A 21,989-nucleotide genomic window follows, 5' to 3' on the forward strand; every position below is an offset into this window, starting at 1 on the left:
CGTTTCTTTTCCATAATGTCTTCTGAATGCACGCTGCACTGCTGTAACAAATAAATTTCTCACATATTCCAACACAAAAAACTATTTTCTTACTTTGTCATCATTTTGTCAAGGCACTGTACTCCTAACGTCAAGTGGTACGCGCAATGCAAACTCGGTGAGTTTATGGTTCTCTTCATGCATCAGTCATATTGGTACATGTTATGCTTTTGAAGATGTAGAGCTTTGAAAACAAATGAATCATTTATAGCAGCTGTGTATTGCGATGCAGCTCCATCGTATGCAAATAAAACTATTGCTCCAATTTCTAATACGTAAAATGTGGTGTAATAAAGTAGAAGTACCAGCAAAGCTTCTGTAGACAAGGTCGCTAGCGCATGCTGTGCAGTGTGGTGACGCACAATTCGGAGGAAAGGCGGCTGGTTCCCCGATGGTGTATGAAATTTTCATTGTCAGTACCCGGCCGGTAAGTGGAGGAGAGGTCGTGGCGTACAGTACCTGGTCACCACTCGTTGCGCCAATATCCCGGATTAAGTTCCAAACCTCTGCGCAGTGTCTCATGAAGTGAGGGCATGTGTCACTGATGATGGTCATCCAGCCGTCCGATTGTGATATTAAGTTCGGCGGCCTCCTTGGTGCTCTTCGAGAGAGTATGCTACGTGACGCCACGGGGCTTCACCCTCTCCCTTTTCCCATCACCATCATGCAACACAACAATACACTACACTATCACGAACGTGTTATACTCACCTAGACTCCACAAATCCATATACGACACACCTCTCGCATATCCGCAAGGAAAGGGGCCAATTTGCGCGGGCTAACCCAACCAGTGGTATTTTCCCGCCAACAATGCCACTGGACGTTTAATTTAATTCAAAGCACACATAAGCCTACACAGCATTACCAGCTTCAATTCACAATTTGTAACAATTAATTTTACCACACTAAAGTAGGCAGTGAGTCTGTGGGATCCCCGACAGCGAGGGGCCTGTAGCGTGTCTGCTACAGGTGACGTGTGGGTAAACCGCATTTGGTGCCATGTAGGTAGGAAGGAAGGAAGACTAGGGTTTAACGTCCCGTCGACATCGAAGTCATTAGAGACGGGACAGGCACCCTCTTATGGAATGCTATATCCGGTACCCTCATGCGAGAACCGTATTTTTCAGAATAAGATGATGGCTCTGAGCGCTATGGAACTTAACATCTGAGGTCATCAGTCCCCTAGAACTTATGCCCGAGGCAGGATTCGAACCTGCGGCCGTAGCGGCCGCGCGGTTCCAGATTGAAGCGCCTAGAACCGTTCGGCCACACCAGCCGGCTTTCAGAATAAGATTTTCACTCTGCAGCGGAGTGTGCGCTGATATGAAACTTCCTGTCAGATTAAAACTGTGTGCCGAACCGAGACTTGAACTCGGGACCTTTGCCTTTCGCTGGCAAGTGCTCTGCCACCTGAGCTACCCAAGCACGACGGACGGGGTCTGAGTTGTGCTTGGGTAGCTCAGATGGTAGAGCACTTGCCCGCGAAAGGCAAAGGTCCCGAGTTCAAGTCTCGGTCCGGCACACAGTTTCAATCTTCCAGGAAGTTTCAACCGTATTTTTATCCACCATGCTTCTAAGTAAAGTGTGGATAACACAACGTAACTGATTTTCAGATGAGGAGTTATTCAAGTAGTATTTGCAAAAGCAAACACGTAGGTTCTGTCTGTTTCATAAATATCAGTAGCAGGTACAAAAACATTGTTGTTACTAGATCACGTACGTGCATTGACCAACGAATTCGCAGTTTAAATAGTGGATACCAGTAAATAATACTAATTCTGATTGAATTTCATTGTTATAACTATCAGAAATGATAAAGATATGTCGATCAGCGCGGAATAAATTTCGAAAATTTGACAAAAGGATGAGTTAAATTGGTCATGATCCTGGACCACGGCTCCGACGTTTGCATTTTCACCGCTGCCAATTTTGCTCATGAAGATTACACAATACTATTCTCCAGCGTATTCATTGGGTAAGAAATTTTGTATAATACACGCATCAAAAAAAGTTTTGCGTCGTCCCGGTTCCCAGAACTCCTGAAGACAGACGTTGACTGCGGATATTGTATCACAGATACAGTCCCTTAGAATGTTCAGAGATGTCACTAAACCCGCCCAAAGATGTAAATAACCATGCATGAGCAGCGCCTATTAGACGGAGGGCGTCCGACAGCCGACCAGTTCCAGTTATTCCTTCAGGAAGGAGGCACACGGCATGTGTTGTCTGTAGTTCAGCCATGATGTTGTCCGGACATGGAGGAGATACAGAGAGAGTCAGGAACTGTCGATGACATGCCTTGCTCAGACCTCCCAAGGGCTACTACTGCAGTGTATGACCGCTACCTACGGATTATGGCTCGGAGGAACCCTGACAGCTACGCCACCGTGTTGAATAATGCTTTTCGTGCAGCCACAGGACGTCGTGCTACGACTCAAACTGTGCGCAATAGGCTGCATGATGCACAACTTCACTTCCCATGTCCATGGCGAGGTCCATCTTTGCAACCACGACGCCCTGCAGCGCGGTACAGATGGGCCCAACAACACGCCGAATGGACCGCTCAGGATTGGCATCAAGTTCTCTTCACCGATGAGTGTCGCATATGCCTTCAACGAGACAATCGTCTGACACGTGTTTGGAGACAACCCGGTCAGGCCTTAGACACACTGTACAGCGAGTGTAGCAAGGTGGAGGGTCCCTGCTGTTTTGGGGTGGCATTACGTGGGGCCGACGTATGCCACTGGTGGTTATGGAAGGCGTCGTAACTGTTGTACGATTCGTGAATGCCATCCTCCGACCAATAGTGCAACCATATCGGCAGAATATTGGCGAGGCATTCGTCTTCATGGACGACAATTCGCGTCTCCATCGTGCACATCTTGTGAATGACTTCCTTCAGGATAACGAAATCGCTCGACGAGAGCATCCAGCATGTCCTCCAGACATGAACCCTATCGAACATGGCTGAGATAGATTGAAAAGGTATGTTTATGGACGACGTGACCCACCAACCACTCTGAGGGATCTACGCCGAATCGCCGTTGAGGAGCGGGACGATCTGGACCGACAGTGCCTTGATGAGCTTGTGGATAGTAAGCCACGACGAAAACAGCCAAGTATCAATGCACGAGGGCGTGCTACTGCTTATTAGAAGTACCGGTGTATACAGCAATCTGGACCACCACCTCTGAAGGTCTCGCTGTATTGTGGTACAACATGCAATGTGTGGTTTTCATGAGGAATAAAAAGGGCGGAAATGATGTTTATGTTTATCTCTATTCCAGTTTTCTGTACTGGTTCCGGAGCTCTCAGAACCGATGTGATGCAAAACTTTATTTGATGTGTATATAATATTTGAATAGATATGTTGGCACCGTTTCTGGATATTGTCTGTTCCCTAATTTCGCACAGAGAACGTTCGATGGTTTCGTTAAGTTATTCAAAGGTGTCGTTGTAAACTATTCACTTCCAGCGTAGAATTCACTGTGCAAAGTGTCCTTGAATTCTACGTCATATTGTAACAACAACAACGCTGTACTATTGTACATATAATAATTTTTTCTTCTGATTTTCGATAAATTAGTGTAATCGATGTTCTGATTTCATTTCTTTTTTGTTTCATGCCATTATGTTAAAGAAACTGTAAACAATTTTCGATGTGAATATTAATGTTTATGTCAAATTTCAAGCAATATTATAACAGAATTGAAATGTAAGAAACGTTGAAACTATTGTAAGATGTTAAAATTGTAATTGTGCGTCTGGTCCATACGTAGGCAATGTATTAGGATATGTAGAATGCAAAACCTCGGGTGAATACCCAGTCTGTAGGGGAGCGGTAAAAGGTGGATGGCAGGCGAGCGCGGGAAAATGCACACGGGTGCTGCACGGCATAACGGGCTCAGCTGTAGTAGTCGGAGTTGGGCATTGTTCTGAGCGACACGTCCTGGATCGAGGAGGCTCTCCTGGAAGACGTAGTTTCATTGAGCCTCGGATATGCCGTTCCGACGCCTATACAGCAAAACAAAATTCCATAGGCACTAAATGGGAAAGTATTGCGACGCTATGAAGAAGTAAAGTGCCGATACGTCAAGAGCCAATGCTGTGGTTGTATGTGTGCTCTGCGCCTCGCCATCTCGCCGCCCGCCAACCGCCACATCGATACAAACAGGTTGAAACTTTTAGTACTGTATTCGTGTGCACCAGTGTTACTTTTGTTCCATACTGTTCAATAACAACTTAAATTTTACCAGAACTGTCCTATCATTTAATTATCCTCACAACTAACCTAGACAGGGTCCTTTCCAAATGTTGTGCAATCCGAGTGTCCCGAAATGAAAAAAAATGGCTCTGAGCACTATGCGACTCAACTGCTGAGGTCATCAGTCGCCTAGAACTTAGAACTAATTAAACCTAACTAACCTAAGGACAGCACACAACACCCAGCCATCACGAGGCAGAGAAAATCCCTGACCCCGCCGGGAATCGAACCCGGGAACCCGGGCGTGGGAAGCGAGAACGCTACCGCACGACCACGAGATGCGGGCCCCCCGAAATGAAGAATTAAAGTTTATGTTAATAATAATTACCTGCAGACCTAGCTATGTTAGAATGATGTTTAAAGAATTTTTTTTGTTAATGAACTAATAGACGAATAACAAAGGTCTGACAAAGTTGGAAGATAATTTTGATATTGATTTAGTAATGAAGCTTAATTATTTCGAGACAGATATAATGGTACTTAAATGAGCAGGAAATAAGACAAAAAGAGTAGTAAATCATATATTGGAAATCTTGAGGGCATAATGATTTCAGAAATTAATTGTTTTAATACAGTGATCATAACAGTTTCAGGCCCCCCCCCCTTTTTATTCATTTGAATTCTGAAGTGTTCTAAACTGATTTGACCAGCAAAGTCAAAGCCAAAATAGAAACCAAAATTTATCAGTGTTTTACCTTTATCAAAATTGACATTGTGTGTGTGTTTCGAAAGTGCTATTTCTAGGGTAACCTATGCCCGATTTTGATCAGATCAATAGACAGTACGAAGTTTTGTAGTAAATATTATAGTGTAATGTTATGTATTTACGGTTTATCCATATTAGTACAGAAAGTGAAATTATCAGTTCAGTAGATTTTCTGGTTCTAAAATTTACCATATTATGCAGTGTTATTACGTGTGGTTTCGCATGAACGTACATTAACTTGTACAGGGAAGAAACTCAGTTAGTGCCTAATTAAGCTGGCGACCGTATTATTAACAAATTGGTAGCATCTTCTGTGTTGTTTCTTGTCCGTCCTGACGTGTAGTTGCATTTCGGACTTGCTCGACGTATCATTGTTATTACAGGGTGGGTGTAAGTCTGATTTGCCTCCATTCAGGTACACGCGGTCAATATCTATACAAAAATCCTGTCTCGTAAGGTAAACCCCACTTACTTACCATAGTACAGGCTTTAATGAGTATTGTGTGCCACACGCGCACATTACAATATCAAGACTTGATCTCAGACAATGCTCTTTCTATTACGCTATGTAAATATTGAAACTTCTTGACAGATGAAAACGCTGTGCTGGTCTGGGACTCGAATCTGCGACGTTTGTCTTTCACGGACAAGTGCTCTATTGACTGAGGTATCCAAGCACTTCCAGGAGTGCTAGTCCTACATGGTATTTTCCGTATACTGACGATATTCACGATCAACCTTCGACGACGATTGCGTCAGTTCCTCGTGTGCGACGTCAGTAAATGAAACTTGTCTAAATTTTTCCGTAAATAAAAGCCTTCCGATATAGGCAATTTGAAACAAAAGTTGGAGCGAAACTGGCAGTGATTAAAAGACGAGATCCGTATTTGAGAGCCGGCCGGGGTGGCCGAGCGGTTCTAGGTGCTACAGTCTGGAACCGCGCGACCGCTACGGTCGCAGGTTCGAATCCTGCCTCATGCATAGATGTGTGTGATGTCCTTAGGTTAGTTAGGTTTAAGTAGTTCTAAGTTCTAGGGGACTGATGACCTTAGAAGTTGAGTCCCATAGTGCTCAGAGCCATTTGAGCCATTTTTGAACCGTATTCGAGAGAAGCAGAACTGAAATCTTCGTCCTATCGTCTTCATTTGGGTTTTTAGTAGGTGTAGTGATTCACTTCATGCACTTACCGACGCAGTTTCTTCGAAGTAGACCACAGAAGTTTTCCAGTCATGTAGTTGTCCAGTTGGTCTAGTAGCCCAAATTTAATGACCACGCAGCCAATTGGGCTCTTAAAACCTAATCGTCCTTACTAATTTTTCCATTACGGAAGTGGCGTGTATATTTAGGTCGTTACTTGACTGGCAGCTGATTACAACACGCCTACAAAGCCACTTAATGCTCAAACACGCTTTACTGGCTACGCAAAACAGCTGGAGAAGTACACCTGCAGACGTCACTCACACGGTCGCGCGCACACGCACACACACAAATACACGCACTCGCTGGTCTGGAGGAGGGATGGCATCTCGGTTTCCGCCAGAGGCTCGGCCACAGCCTGGGTGGGGGGAACAAGGACGAAGCGCGAGCCGTGGGTTCGCCACGGCCTGCCTGGGCTCAGTCGCCCGCCGCCGATTGCCCGGTCAGCCCGCCAGACGCTGGAGGGCGATACTCGTAGGCCAGGTCGCCGCACGCTGCGCTGTCTACGCTCTACAGGTAGGCAGGCGCGGACACATCGGTATGTGGCGGCGGCGGCGAGTCAGTACACACCGGCTCTCCAGCCGGCGGGTGCGCCCTCTCTGGGACATGTTTACAGCGCAACCGCGGCCTTCAACCTCCCAGCCTGCATTCCTGCCCAAGTACTGCTGCTGCTCGCTACTCACCCGTTCTATTCGTTCCGAGTATGGTTAAAAACTTGCGATTCACTAACTTGCCAGGAAAAAAACGCGCCCCACGAAATATCTAGCCGGCTGTATCCGTGTATTAGAGATTTCCCTATAGGCAGAGTTTTCACACACACACACACACACACACACACACACACACACACACGCACACACATAAATGATTTCTTGGGCGACTCGAAGAAACATGACAGTTCAACTATTGTTCGTGTTATTATTATTAATGTTATTATTATTGGTTGGTTGGTTGTTTCGGGGAAGGAGACCAGACAGCGAGGTCATCGGTCTCATCGGAGTAGGGAAGGACGGGGAAGGAAGTCGGCCGTGCCCTTTGAAAGGAACCATCCCGGCATTTGCCTGGAGCGATTTAGGGAAATCACGGAAAACCTAAATCAGGATGGCCGTACGCGGGATTGAACCGTCGTCCTCCCGAATGCGAGTCCAGTGTCTAACCACTGCGCCACCTCGCTCGGTTATTATTATTATTAGCGAATTCTCCCAATAAATGGAGGATGTTAAGCAAATAGCTCAATCACTCTACTTTAGGTTCTTCTTCATATTCCAATAGGCTGCCGTTCTTTCCGAGAAGGCTTGTTTACGTTGTTCCGACCAGTTTGGTCTGTACTACCTTTGTTTTGGTTGCTCTGATGTAACTTCCCATTTCTTACTTTGTGTCTGAAGATGACTCTTTGTAAAACGTCGCTTGGTCTTGTGTTTGTGACTTTGTCCAGCCAAGGTGTTGAGTTCCTAAGTGATGCCACGCAGTCTATTATCCTTTTTGTTAATCACTTTTGTGGTAGTCTATTGAGTTCACCTTTTCGTAATGTCAGTTTTGATGCTTCAAAACTTTTCTGTTGTTTTAATTGATTATAGCCTGTAACCGTGTTGGACATGTTTCGCTCCTCAAAATTTTCCTAATGATCCTTCTCTTTTCATTCTTGATTTCTTCAAGTTCGTGTTTTCTGTTAACTGTCACTGTTTCGCTTTCGTAGAAGACTGATGGTTTTATGACTGTGTTGTAGCGCCGAATTTGTGTCTGTCTTGTTAATTATTATTATTATTATTATTATTATTATTACTACTACTACTACTACTACTACTACTATCGGTAATTTCCCCTTAAGGCGAGCGCCAAAACACAGTCAGCTTTCACGGTCTTTTTCCTGCCTCCTTCTTTCCTCCCTAAAACCTCTCACATAAATACGGTTTCTTCTTCCACTCTTCTCTCCACTCCTTTCCTTTTTTCGCTTTGGGCGTTTAAGCAAATTTTTGTTTTCTCATTTTTCCTATGTATTTTTCTCCTGCCTATCATGTCTTCTGTGGAGAAGTTTAGTCTCCTGAGATCTTCCTAGGTTTCCTTTGCCTAAGTGGTTTTCACTGTATTAGTCGCCATTACCTTAAAAATCTTCTTGGTCAGTCTGTCTTCGTTCATCCTACGTATGTGTTGGTAGAATTTAACCCTTCTTTTTCCTTTGTGATTGTCTCTTTTCTGTTCATATAGATCTTCTGTCGGTCTCTTTATCCAGATCCCCACTTTCTGAAACAGCCCATAGATCTTCCTCAGTATTTTCCTGTATCGTTTTTCTTTTTAATTTTCAGTCTTTCCTTGATTACTGTTGTTTCTAAGGCTTTGTACAAGTGTCTTTTAAGACTACTGTATTATAAGGCCTTAATTTTGCGTTGATGGTTGTGCTTCTTTTGTTGGAGTGGTTCCAAGTATGTCAGCGTGCTTTCTGTAGTTGATAGTGTTGTGTATAGGGATCGAAGAGTTCCATGGACCACGGCCATACAACCCGGAAGAATTCTCGGCAGCTGAAACATCCGGTCGTGAAAGCCTTCATTGTATGATATGAATATTAATGAGTTGGCGGTTGCCACTAATTGTAATACAGACGAGAATGAGAATTGAAACAGCCACATTCGTTCTGTCTTTAGTCAATCGAATGACAAATTTCGAATGAGAAGTAGGTAGGAGAGCCCAATCGATATGCGCCTCATTAAGGGAAATACAGAAGCTCATCTACACAGCAGGTTGCGAGTGAAATCTCCCGTAGCTTTGTTCGATGAATCAACACGGTGTTCGCCTTAAGCTGTATGTAGAACCGTGGAGGGCTAAAGTAAGTGGCCGGATGGGCCTTCGAGCCCATTCACTCTCACTACGGTGGCATATTTTTGTTCATTGCTAGAGTGAGTCTGATCTGGTAGTCGAGGTGCTTATAGCCGATATATCAGAGTACCCCCAAGTGTATGAGCTCATATCAGGTTTGGCTAACATAGAATATCGAATGAACAAAAAGAACAGTGCACAGACTTTGATATACTAGACTCACTGGAGAAATAGGAATAGTGAAACATATAATTTGGTAGACACTCGAAAGAAAAAAAAAAAAAACGGATGTTCCACTAAAAACCACTTATATATTACCAAGAATAAGATTACAGTGCTGAATCCGTGTACACTGAGCTGCTCACCACGAAATAAGAAGGAAGGAAGATTAAAGTTTAACGTCCCGTCGATGACGAGGTCATTAGAGACGCAGCACTAATTCAGAGTGGTCAAGGATGGGGATATAAATCGGCAGCATCCGTTTAAAGAAACCATCCCGGCATTTGTCTCAAGCGGTTAAGGAAACGTCGAGAAATCTAAATTTAAGTAGCAAGACGATTCCCGAATGCATGCTCACTATCAAAACCGTGTGCCACCTCCTTCGGTACAACACAATAGTCCAAAGGGATAATCCGTATTGCATTACATCTAATACCGTTCGCACGGAGTGACATGGACCACCAATCTTCCGAGGATCCACCTGTGATTACTCCACATTCATACTCCAGAAGCCACCGTGCGGTGCGTAGCGAAGGGTACCTTGAGCCGCTACTAGTCACTTCCTTTTAAGTTACACTCGCAGATAGAGAGAGGGAAAAACGACAGTCTATATGCCTCCGTATGAGCCATAATTTCTCGTTTCTCATCTACGTGGTCCTTACGCGAAATGTATGTTGGTGGCAGTAAGATCGTTCTGCAGTCAGCTTCAAATGCCGGGCCGGCCACGGTGGCCTAGCGGTTCTAGGCGCTTCAGTCCGGAACCGCGCGACCGCTACGGTCGCAGGTTCGAATCCTGCCTCGGGCATGGATGTGTGTGATGTCCTTAGGTTAGTTAGGTTTAAGTAGTTCTAAGTTCTAGGGGACTGATGACCTCAGATGTTGAGTCCCATAGTGCTCAGAGCCAATTTTTTTTCAAATGCCGGTCCTCTAGATTTTCTCAATAGTGTTCTAGTGTTCCTCGAAAAGAACTTCGCCTTCCCCCGCCCCCCCCGCCCCCGCCCCCCATCCCTAGGAATTCCCATTTGAGTTCCCAAAGAATCTTCATAGCACTTGCGGGTTGTTTATACCTACCGACCAGCAAATCTTTTTCTGTGTCTCCTTGAGATTTTTTCTGGAAAATACATAGTACTGATCGATTGATAGTTTTGTGGGCGAACTGGAGATATCGCTAGTACAATGGGCGAAAATTGAAAAGTTTCCAGTTTTTCATTGTAGTCAGTACAGAAGAAATCAAATTATTCCGGATTTGGTCCCGGCGGAGGTTCGAGTCCTCCCTCGAGTATGGGTGTGTGTGTTTGTCCTTAGGATAATTTAGGTTAAGTAGTGAGTAAGCTTAGGGACTGATGACCTTAGCAGTTAAGTCCCATAAGATTTTACACACATTTGAACATTATTTTTTATTCCGGATTTGTTTTTACTCTCTACTGAAGTCAAAAAATTACAATAAATCATTCTAAGAAATTTAGTGAAAAAATTATGTTCTGGTGATGGAATTTACTTTTATTGAACGTTTTAGTTTATTTCCCATGTTAATATTAAATGCATACATTGAAATGCGAGTAGGTAGGAAGTCAGACAGTGGTAACTCTCTTTTTCACTGATTACCCCCACACAGCATGTTGCTTGTACTGTGTGAAATATATTATCTGCAACTTTATGGAGTTGAAAAAGTAGCTGCAATTCGTCTACCTCAGCTGTGAATAGAAGAAGGCATGTAACGTGCTAAGAGAGCTAAAATCTAGGTAAGACAATGCAGAAAGATGATCCGCACAGAGAGTGGCAGTTGATTAAAATGGCTCATGAACCAGCCAATGACGTACCTCTAGCGACGAGATAAGTTTATCGGTTTCCTGCCAGCTATAGCGCAGTTTCCGGAGTCTGCTTATTTCCTCCTCCTTCACTGAATCTTCCGCGTTTCCATGCAGCCAGGCTGACATTTTCTGTTGGCATTAAAAAGCAATTAACCGCCCTGTCTCATTAGCTCCCAAACTAGTATGTTAACTTCGAAACTCCCTTTCTTTCGGGATCTTTAATACAGTGCTAGATGACAACATTCGATTTCTGAATTCTGACTGGAACGTACTTAGTTTCCAGTTCGTACGAGTTAACCAAATAATTCTTTATTAATTCACTGGACGTGAAATGGTGATACGTATTTTTACTGTTACAGCCTTTCTACAGATGTTCTAACCTGATCGGGTGGCACATAAGTTCACTAATGGATTGATATAGTGTGTGTGTGTGTGTGTGTGTGTGTGTGTACGTGTTTTCTGTTGGCAGTTGTAATTTACGTTTATAATTAATTTATCGAACTATTGCTGCACTCTGAGGTAAAGTTAGGGCCAAACTAATTTCACGTTGTCAGCGAAATTCCAAAGAGCACATCTGTCAAATTCATATGATAGTATGACATATGATTCGAAAGGAATGTAAAATTGCAGGCTACAAAAAGATTTTAGAGTACATTCGACTGTATATATAACTTAACTTCATTTATGCTCTAGAAATATCAAATTTATTGGGAGGGGGAGTGCAAAACCGGGAGTAATTGAAGTGATCATATAATTCGGGTAAAATTGAAAAGAAATACGGAAAACAAGGGTTCATAGGAGGGATTGCTTCCACTATGTCGCTTATTGTCTTTCGTGTGTGTTCTTTTGTGTCAGTGTGTGTAGGTGTGAGTGTGCCTGTGTGTGTGTGTGTGTGTGTGTGTGTGTGTGTGTGTGTGTGTGTGTCTATATGCAAATGACTTTACTTTTATGAAGGCTGCGTAAAAATAATATGTCCTTCAAGAAGAAGTCCTATATGTCTGGAAAGATCCATATTCTGAGCGTTTCAAAGAGAATTTCCCCTTTTCGGTCTACTGAATTTATCGAAAGCAGCTTACTACAATTTCATATAGAGTCGTCATTGATTTGATATTCACTGCAACGACCACAGAAAGTTTCTAATTACAACGTAAACAGCATAGTAATGCACGAGCTCTACCGAACTTTCATTTGTCTCATGAGACGTTCCTTTGAACATATCTTAAGGAAGGTATGGATTACGTGATAAGAGGTGAGCAAGTATTATCATTGTGGGTCTGCGGATTACGTGGCATTACTCACTGTGTACACGGAGTAGTCCGATAAATGTAAAAATAAGATACAGGAAGTTACGTCATACATAGAGCAACAAGTAATGAAACAAAACGCTGACATCTTATCGGAATGTATTCTGTATAATCAACATATTGATGTACAGAAACAGCACAGCAGTCTGCGTGTGTCAAAGAAAGGAAATTCGATTACATCAGAACACCATGTGGAATACATCTAATTCTTTATCGACAATGACGGTCTTGATTCAGATGCTATACATAGACATATGAAACAAGAAAATGGAAGATTAGTGTTTTACTCCCGGCGACATAGAAGACATAGGAAACGTAACCCAAGTTCAGAAGTATAAATCATCTTGTTTGCAACTCTGGTTTTGGGTTGTTTAGAGAAAACACAGAAATCCTATCTTGGATAGTCGGAGAGCACTTGAACCGTCCTCCCCATTCCGTCGCACGGCGCACGGACGTGCTGCTAATATGAATGGCGGTAAAAGACGATACGGCACGACGGAGGAGCCAAAGACTCAGCCGTTCAAACTACCGTGCAGCAACAACACCAGGGACAGCAAAGCCCCGTGTGCCGCATCCTGTGTACGTGCGGCGATGCCAAGTGTGGTAACAATAATTTCCTTGTGATCTAATAATAAATGCTCAAAGAGATATCTTTTCGTCACAGGTACTAAAGTGCATCGAAAGCTAAGACGTCGATAACAGTCCACATCTTTTACAGTAGAAAGAAAGGTACTGCTATGTGCGAAATTTGAATCCTACCTACGGAGCACTTCTACTTGCAGCATGTAATTTTGAGTTTATGACAGTATATATTGCTAGGTTAAGTAATTTTTACAAAGAAAAATCAAGTCTTTAGCATCCTGATGATGCCCTTTAAAAAGCGCTGTTTATCGAAAGTATGTTCAAAGCTTGCTTCAAGAGCAATTTTCGTTACATATTAATTATTTAGAAATCCATATTCTCTCTTTCATCTTACCCTATCGGGTTTGACACTTTTTTAATAATCGTAAAAGACATTATCCAGTAGACACTCAAGTAAAAAAATGTAATCATTGTGATGGTTTTCTTTCATAAATTCCACGTTTATAAATAGTCATGACATATGAAATAGTCTTAGAAAAAAATTATACATCTTGAAAGCTTAGCACATTTTCAATGCTCTGAAACAAGGACAAGGAGGAGGAATTAAAAGAAGTCTGCAAACAAGAATGTCCACAATGCCAGGCAGCACACAGATGATACTGCAGTGGCTGATCGAGGACTGTCTACATCTACATGACTACTCCGCAACTCACACCCAAGTGCTTGGCAGAGGGTTCATCGAACCACAATCATACTATCTCTCTACCATTCCACTCCCAAACAGCGCGAGGGGAAAACGAACACCTAAACCTTTCTGTTCGAGCTCTGATTTCTCTTATTTTATTTTGATGATCATTCCTACCTATGTAGGTTGGGCTCAACAAAATATTTTCGCATTCGGATGAGAAAGTTGGTGACTGAAATTTCGTAAATAGATCTCGCCGCGACGAAAAACGTCTTTGCTTTAATGACTTCCATCCCAACTCGCGTATCATATCTGCCACACTCTCTCCCCTGTTACGTGATAATACAAAACGAGCTGCCCTTTTTTGCACCCTTTTGATGTCCTCCGTCAATCCCACCTGGTAAGGATCCCACACCGCGCAGCACTATTCTAACAGAGGAGGAACGAGTGTAGTGTAAGCTGTCTCTTTAGTGGACTTGTTGCATCTTCTAAGTGTCCTGTCAATGAAACGCAACCTTTGGCTCGCCTTCCACACAATATTATCTAGGTGGTCTTTCCAACTGAAGTTGTTAGTGATTTTAACACCCAGGTACTTAGTTAAATTGACAGCCTTGAGAATGGTTCTATTTATCGAGTAATCGGATTCCAACGGATTTCTTTTGGAACTCATGTGGATCACCTCACACTTTTCGTTATTTAGCGTCACCTGCCACCACCATACAGCAATCTTTTCTAAATCGCTTTGCAACTGATACTGGTCTTCGGATGACCTTACTAGACGGTAAATTACAGCATCATCTGCGAACAACCTAAGGGAACTGTTCAGATTGTCACCCAGGTCATTTATACAGATCAGGAACAGCAGAGGTCCCAGGACACTTCCCTGGGGAACACCTGATATCACTTCAGTTTTACTCGATGATTTGCCGTCTATTACTATGAACTGCGACCTTCCTGACAGGAAATCACGAATCCAGTCGCACAACTGAGACGATACCCCATAGGCTCGCAGCTTGATTAGAAGTCGCTTGTGAGGAACGGTGTCAAAAGCTTTCCGGAAATCTAGAAATACGGAATCAACTTGAGATCCCCTGTCGATAGCAGCCACTACTTCGTGCGAATAAAGAGCTAGCTGCGTTGCACAAGAACGATGTTTTCTGAAACCATGCTGATTACGTATCAATAGATCGTTCCCTTCGAGGTGATTCATAATGTTTGAATACAGTATATGCTTCAAAACCCTACTGCAAACCGACGTCAATGATATAGGTTCGATGGATTACTCCTACTACCCTTCTTAAACACTGGTGCGACGTGCGCAATTTCTGTGTGTCATAAGATGTGAATTTTCACAGATTAATCTATACACTTTCGAGACTGTACGGAGATCACAGTGACACCTTTAAAATAAAACCCTGTTAGCAATAGGCTGTTTCTCTGTTGCACTTGTCATGCAACCGACTTGTTTACTCGAATGTTACTTGAAACACGAAAAACAAATGCGGGTTACAGTGTTAGTGAAACTTTAAATTATATTCAACGTATAGACAACCATAATGGGTGGTTTAACTGGCCGGCGACTTCCATCCACATCTCAGAATTCAAGAGTTATGATTTCTCTACACATTCGGTATACAATAGGCTTCAGGGCACTGGCAGATGAGTGGAGGAGTTGTATTGTTACAGGTGTTATTGAGACTGACCACGAGCTGTGATTGGGTATTTTATGGAGCTGGAACCTGCGGCAGTGGCGCTATGGTTATCATCCTGGACCCTGTTCCAGACCAGCTAGGTCCTAACCATTTAACTTAGGTTGTTGGTGGTTGCAAGAAAAACTTTGAGCTGAATACCGCGCTGGTTTCCTAACAAGCTAACGGCATATTTGCCATCGCAAATCCGTCTGACCGGGCTGGTGTTCCTCCTCTAAAGACCTCGTAGCCGATGAGTCGTTGGATTTGAACTTTGCTTCTTTGCAGCAACTGGTACAATATTTCAGACTTCATACCTCACACTGAATTCCCTAGCACGTATAACTAGAAGAGACAAAAACAGCGAAGCAGCCACAAGGGAAGGGGCAGAAGGAAATAAAATGAAATGAAACTTCGTTGGTTCAGGAGGTATGTAATTTTATTTCAGTGATTACTGAATCGAGTCAAATTTACAAAGGACTTAGAAGTTCAAATGGCTCTGAGCACTATGGGACTTAACATCTTAGGTCATCAGTCCCCTAGAACTGAGAACTACTTAAACCTAACTAACCTAAGGACATCACACACATCCATGCCCGAGGCAGGATTCGAGCCTGCGACCGTAGCAATCCCGCGGTTCCGGACTGCAGCGCCTAGAACCGCACGGCCACCGCGGCCGGCACTTAGAAGTATGAGCCCACTTTTCAGCATGACGTGACACCCTTTCTGGGCCGGGTGCGAGCACTGATTTGCTGAAAGGTTAGCATAAAGCCACTGCATCCTCTCGTGAGGAAAGCTCGCTTATATCGTGGATACTGGCACTGAGGCGGTGCTGACATCCGAATTGGTCTCACACGTGTTCTAGCGGGTACAGGCCTGGCGATGTTCCTGCCCACGATAGTACCTCAACATCACGCAGACAGTTCACAGAGACACGTACCATGGGTGGACGAGCATTGTCCTGGTGAAAAATGGCAACACGATACTGTCGCATGAGAGGTAACACTTCAGGACGCAGACTGTACGTAACATACCACTGTGCCATCACAGTTCCCTCGAGTACTACCTTCCGCGTCCTAAAGTGGTGCCTTATGGCTCTCCACACCAAGACACCAGGAGTAACGCCAGTGTGCACACTGGGAGAAGGGGACCCCTCCCAGGGCCCCTATTCTGTATCTTTCCGTCATTTTGCCGATCGGTTCGGTAGGCGAGCGGACCGAACGGTCTTGTTTTCGAAACAGAGCTCCAACATTGTTCAATAAGCATTTCGAAAGCGATGCCGAACGGTCCTAGCGAACCGAAACGCTGTTTTCAGTTCTCCTCGCGCCAACCACTGAAAAGCAATCTGCATCAGATCCGCGCATGGGCACCGCAGCGCCGCAGCGACACGAACTCGAAACGGCTAGCAGCCGACACTGGCATGCCATTCTTCATAGTACCGAAAAGTGTGGTTACAGTACGTAAAGCTGTTTATATTTCGCTGACAATGGGCTTCCATGAATGGATGATAATGGTAGAATTTTGACTGTGTCCTGGAAACTGTCATAAATGTCACATTATGTCATTTTATTTTCACTCACGTCGACGTCTTGTTTTGGATTCTACGTTTGGGAATATGCTTACTGAATAGGAAATTCAGATAAAAGAACCGAAAATGACGTCACTACCGAGACTAACTTATTGCACCGATCGGTATGAACGATGTAGAATAGGGCTCCAGGTCGCCATCATACTCGCCGACGATTGTTATTTGAGGCAGTGCAGAAAAAATGTGATGTCATTCATCACAGTCCACGCTTCCCGGTCACAGCACCATTCCAAAGCCAGCCGTTTGCGACTAGTCTTGGTGTTAAGGGTGTCCTACGCATGGAATGGAAACTGCCTGGTTTGGCTGCTGCTAGTCTCCGCGGGATTACACACAACGTTGTAGGAAGTCCTTTACTTGCTCTCGAATGACAGGTGCCGACGTGAAAGTGTTACGATGTGCCTGGCGCACCGTACGGTGATTCCCCCTTGTGATGGTCAGACAGAACCTTAACGGCGACTATGCCGGCCGTTACATTCTCATGCAGTCCATCGTTGGGTAACTGTCACATCCGAATGCCCCATAAATTTGAATACTGTACGATTCGATAAGCCCTCCAAACAGACCCCCCACAATGAGATCACTTTCCTATTCTTCAAAGGAATGATACCCTGTCTCACACGAGTCATCACCGTGTCCTTCAGAGTTATCAGTCAATATCTGATGCTATTAGCGCCCCTTGTATTCTCTACCAGATCTGCAGTACTGCACTCTGGTGATCGTCTACCTCTTGCAGAGAACTGCAGCAGCAGTCATTTACATACCCACCTATAGCGTGTATGTCAACGAAATTATATTGACACCGGATCATGTCGTCTAAGTGCTTTACTTTTTCTGTCAGACTGTGCGTGTTGTTGCAACGTCAGCAGATGCAAGCTTTCCAGCAGTTACACAAAACTAACGATTACTTAGCGCCCCTAAGTGTGTGTACTTACGTTACTAACTTATCTACATTTACGTGCATGCTTCGGAAGCAAATGTACACTGTACATGTGAGGGTACTTAGTGCTAGTATTATCGTTTTATCGATTCGTGTGCTGTGTGCCTATTATAGTAAAAAGAAACGGCAAGTAGAGGACAAAGAAGGAGATAAACAATTGTAATAAACATAGGTCCGGAAACCAATGGCTTCCTGGATGCAACGTATTACGACTGAGTCCCTGAGAATCCAGACTGGACACACGTGCGTGAGGACAAATAAAATACAATAAATGTTCCACAGCCACAGCTCATGGGAAGGCAGGATGAATCACGTCTCATCAATGCCCTACACATTTTAAAAAATCCCAGGCGTGTTCCGAATGCACTGACAACCATCCACAATGTATTCCCGGAGTTATCGGCGTCTTCAACAGGGGTTGAATACACCAAAGCTTTTAAATATCCCCAAACAAAAAGTCCAAACGTAGTCTTAGACGTTAACAGTATAGTAACACTGGCATGCCGGCTGTTGTGCATACGTTGTGTCAGGGAAACCATTGGTTCGCGGACCTACGTTTGTCAGAATTATTTGCTTCTTTCACTGTCTAGCGAAATATGCCGTACACTCATTTGAACGCTCCGTACTCCACCTTCTATCTACTTTATTCCCGTTATTCCTGTACAAAATTTACAATGGTGCTAGTAAAACTGTCGCAGTCCTCTTTGAATACTGGTCCTCCAAATTTACGAAACTGGATTTCAGTACAACGATGTCGTCTCCCTCCCAAAGACGTCCAGTTAAATTTTGTAATCACATGTGCTAGAAATTCGTATGAATTAGACAGAGCTGTAGCCATCCTTCGAAATAAAAAAAAATGGTTCAAATGGCTCTGAGCACTATGGGACTTAACATCTGTGGTCATCAGTCCCCTAGAACTTAGAACTACTTAAACCTAACTAACCTAATGACATCACACACATCCATGCCCGAGGCAGGATTCGAACCTGCGACCGTAGCAGTCGCGCTGTTCCGGACTGAGCGCCTAGAACCGCTTGACCACCGCGGCCGGCCCTTCGAATTCGTTCAAATTGCCGATACTGCCACCTCGTATGCGATTTCCTTAAGACATACAACGCATTCTCTCAGAACCCAGCCGACAATTCTGTCCTCCACTGGCATTGCTTACCGCTGTTTTCGGTCCCTCTTGAGTACAGCTTTTTAGTACACCCCTAAATATTTAAACTATGGGCGGGCTTCTGAACTTCACCGCTAATCTTGTAAAAGGATACTGTAGGAATTATTCTCTGTACTATTGGAGCTATTATGTATTTGACGAGTGTTTTATGACCTCCACATATGAGCTGAAAGGCAACGGGAACATGCGATACACAACAGGCCTTCAGTAAAGAGCTAAATTATTAAAAAGTCGAGATCATGTTGTCCTGTGCACTAGACACTCTCAGTGCTTCATGTTTCGCCTAAATGAACAGTTAACGGATAGTGTTAGTAACTGAGTTTACGTTCGAGCTGGAGTAAAAGTTCGTGTGCAGTCTAGAAGAACGTGGAATTTTCCATCTTCCTGTGAGCAGCGAATCGCGGATACTGTTTATTACCTTGTGCCCTGACGCGGAACGAATCCGATTTTAGCATTTGAGAATTACGACACGCAGTGCCACATAATGCCACTGAGGCAACTGTGGCTTGCCGGGTACCATTAGGAAAGATACTGATGGCAACAGAGAATCGTACGCTCTCGCGCCTGTGTTTACTGAAGAAATGATGTCTACAGGCACAAGTAGTGTGTCGAGGTCCGCATATGCTCCTTCTTATGTGAGAAATAAATGCAAGAAGAAATGACAGGCTGACAGTCACGACGCCTTCCAAGGGCCGTCAAGAGCCTCTTCTGCTGACGGGAACGTCTTTTTGATGCCGTGGAGGTGTCGTCAACAACAAAACGCCAGACAGGTCATTCCTCGTATTCGAGAAGTATACCGGGTAGTTATAATAAAACTGTAGCTACTCGCGGACGCCCCGTGTATCAGCGAAACATGGTAGATATGCTAATGCGTTAATGCGGAACCGATTTACACAAGAAAACAATTTATTCCAATTGTGGCTACCAAGTGCAAATCTTTTGCTGTACACTGTATGGCGGTATGACATTCACGCTGTCATTTCAGAAGCCTCAACGTGAGTGAACGGTATGACTATCAAGGAGAGAGGCCGTGTGCTGTTAGTGAAACTGTTTTATGGGAACGGCAGCAATTACAGTGCTGCATTGAGAGATTATCGCCGTGAGGTCTGAGAAGAAGCCCCATCTCATTAAATGGTTTAAAGAAGATGATAATGAAATTCGATAACACAGGTGAGCTTGGTGTGGCACCTAGAGGAGGAAGACGTCCTATACCGGTGGAAGTTGTTGACCAAGTTGCTGTTACTGTAACTGGCCATGCAGTATATGCCCCGGGTAGTGCTAGTGCTCGAGCAGCGTCACGGGAATTGCCCATCCCATGACTGACAGTCTGGAAAGTTTTTCAGTCTATTTTACACTGGTGGCGGTACAAGACCCAGACGGTGCACCAGCTGAAGCCCCATGATCCGTAACAATGTTATGAATTTGCTCTTCGGTTCCTCGCATGGATCGAACCTGGACATGTGGTCAGGCAATACTCTATGGAGCGACGAGGCACACTTTACACTCCAGCGCGTGTTGTGCACGCACAGCCGTTGCACTCGCCGTATGTGTGTGGTGTGGATTCACGGGCCCTTTATTCCCGGTGCATTCTTCTTTGAAGATAAAACATCCAGAGGACACGTCAGATGTACCGTGACGTCTTCACGTTATCAAGACCTCCTTGTACAGCATGTCATTCCTGCTGTGGAAGAGCGCAATTGGGTGGAAATCACTGTTTTCATGTTAGATGGGGCAACACCTCACGTCGCTCGTCCAGTGAAAATTCTGCATAATGCAACCTTCCACCCATGTGCTATCTCCAGAGGTTTTCTACATGCATAGCCTGCAAGTTCACCTGATGTAAATCTACGTAACTTGAGCTCTGGGGATATCTGAAAAGGACGCGTTTACCAGAGACACGTCCAGTCTCTACCTGATCTGAAAGACAGTACACAGGAACAAGTTTCTCAGATTCCAGCGGAACAGCTGCGAGCAACTGTTGATCGCGTCGTTTTATAGATGTAGCACCTCGTCGACATCCCCGTTGCTCATATTGAACAAACTATGTAAACGGCGGTTAATAGTGAAATCTATATTATGCCTTCCTCACATGTTTGAAATTTTCTGCTCATGTCCCGTTCCTAACCCATTAAACATGGAAACATTTATGTGCGTCTTTCTTGCATTTACAACGCCAGATTTGCACCTGTTGGCCGAGGTTGGAACTAATTTTTTCAGCGTAAATCCGTTCCGCATTAACGCTTTAGAATATCTACCAACTTTCGCAGCCATACGCTAATTACAGCCCACGGTGGACCTTTGTGAGTAGCTCAACTTTAATTATAACCACCCAGTAAACTGTGTACCACCGCAGAGCGTATTTGCCATTATTGTGCCGAGGTAGCCCGCCTTAGATCTTCAAGAATAACAACCAGCCTTCAAGTAACAACCAGCGTACCAAAAGTTCATGATTATCTACTTCATTCGCAACAGCTGTCATGTTTGACAAACTTCTTCAGAAGCATAAAGTAAATGTATTCTACAAAAATACCTGTACTGTAATGGGTTTATTCGGAGAATAGGTTCATCATCATCATCGTTGTGTTCTCGCAAAACCATTCAATGAGAAAAACATATGCACGAGGAAAATGAAGTAGCAATATCAACTCAGCCAAACGATTAGTCTTCTACAGCAAAAGAAAATACGAAGTGTTCGTTGTAGCCAAGTGACAGAAAAACGAGGACAAATACCTGATCATTTTACCACAGACGACATCGATAGCTGATCTAACCAGAAACATCCTGCCTGACAACGAAAATGAGGAAATCAGGCTTGATCTGGACAAAATAAGAACACCTTATGCACACACAGATGTGGATTTTGTGGAAGTCCTGCTATAAAGAGAGTAATCAAGGAGATAGTCAAGCTGAGAGATATCATATTGGGCTGTCCTAGCGGTTACTATAGGAACTGGGTATTATATTTATCATGACCTTCA

The 21,989-nt window shown here is 44.0% G+C and overlaps 1 protein-coding gene across 1 annotated transcript in view; it reads left to right on the plus strand.

The window, feature by feature from the left end:
• The first annotated feature begins 6,595 nt into the window (after positions 1-6,595).
• The window catches only part of LOC126481754 (carnitine O-palmitoyltransferase 1, liver isoform-like), a 151,540-nt gene continuing 136,146 nt past the window's right edge, over positions 6,596-21,989 (plus strand). The window contains exon 1 of the mRNA XM_050105712.1: positions 6,596-6,725. The gene's annotated coding sequence lies outside the window, so the exon portion shown is untranslated. The remainder of the gene's footprint in view (positions 6,726-21,989) is intronic.

The sequence above is a fragment of the Schistocerca serialis genome, chromosome 1 (genome assembly GCF_023864345.2).
Source record: "Schistocerca serialis cubense isolate TAMUIC-IGC-003099 chromosome 1, iqSchSeri2.2, whole genome shotgun sequence".
Lineage (NCBI taxonomy): Eukaryota > Metazoa > Arthropoda > Insecta > Orthoptera > Acrididae > Schistocerca > Schistocerca serialis.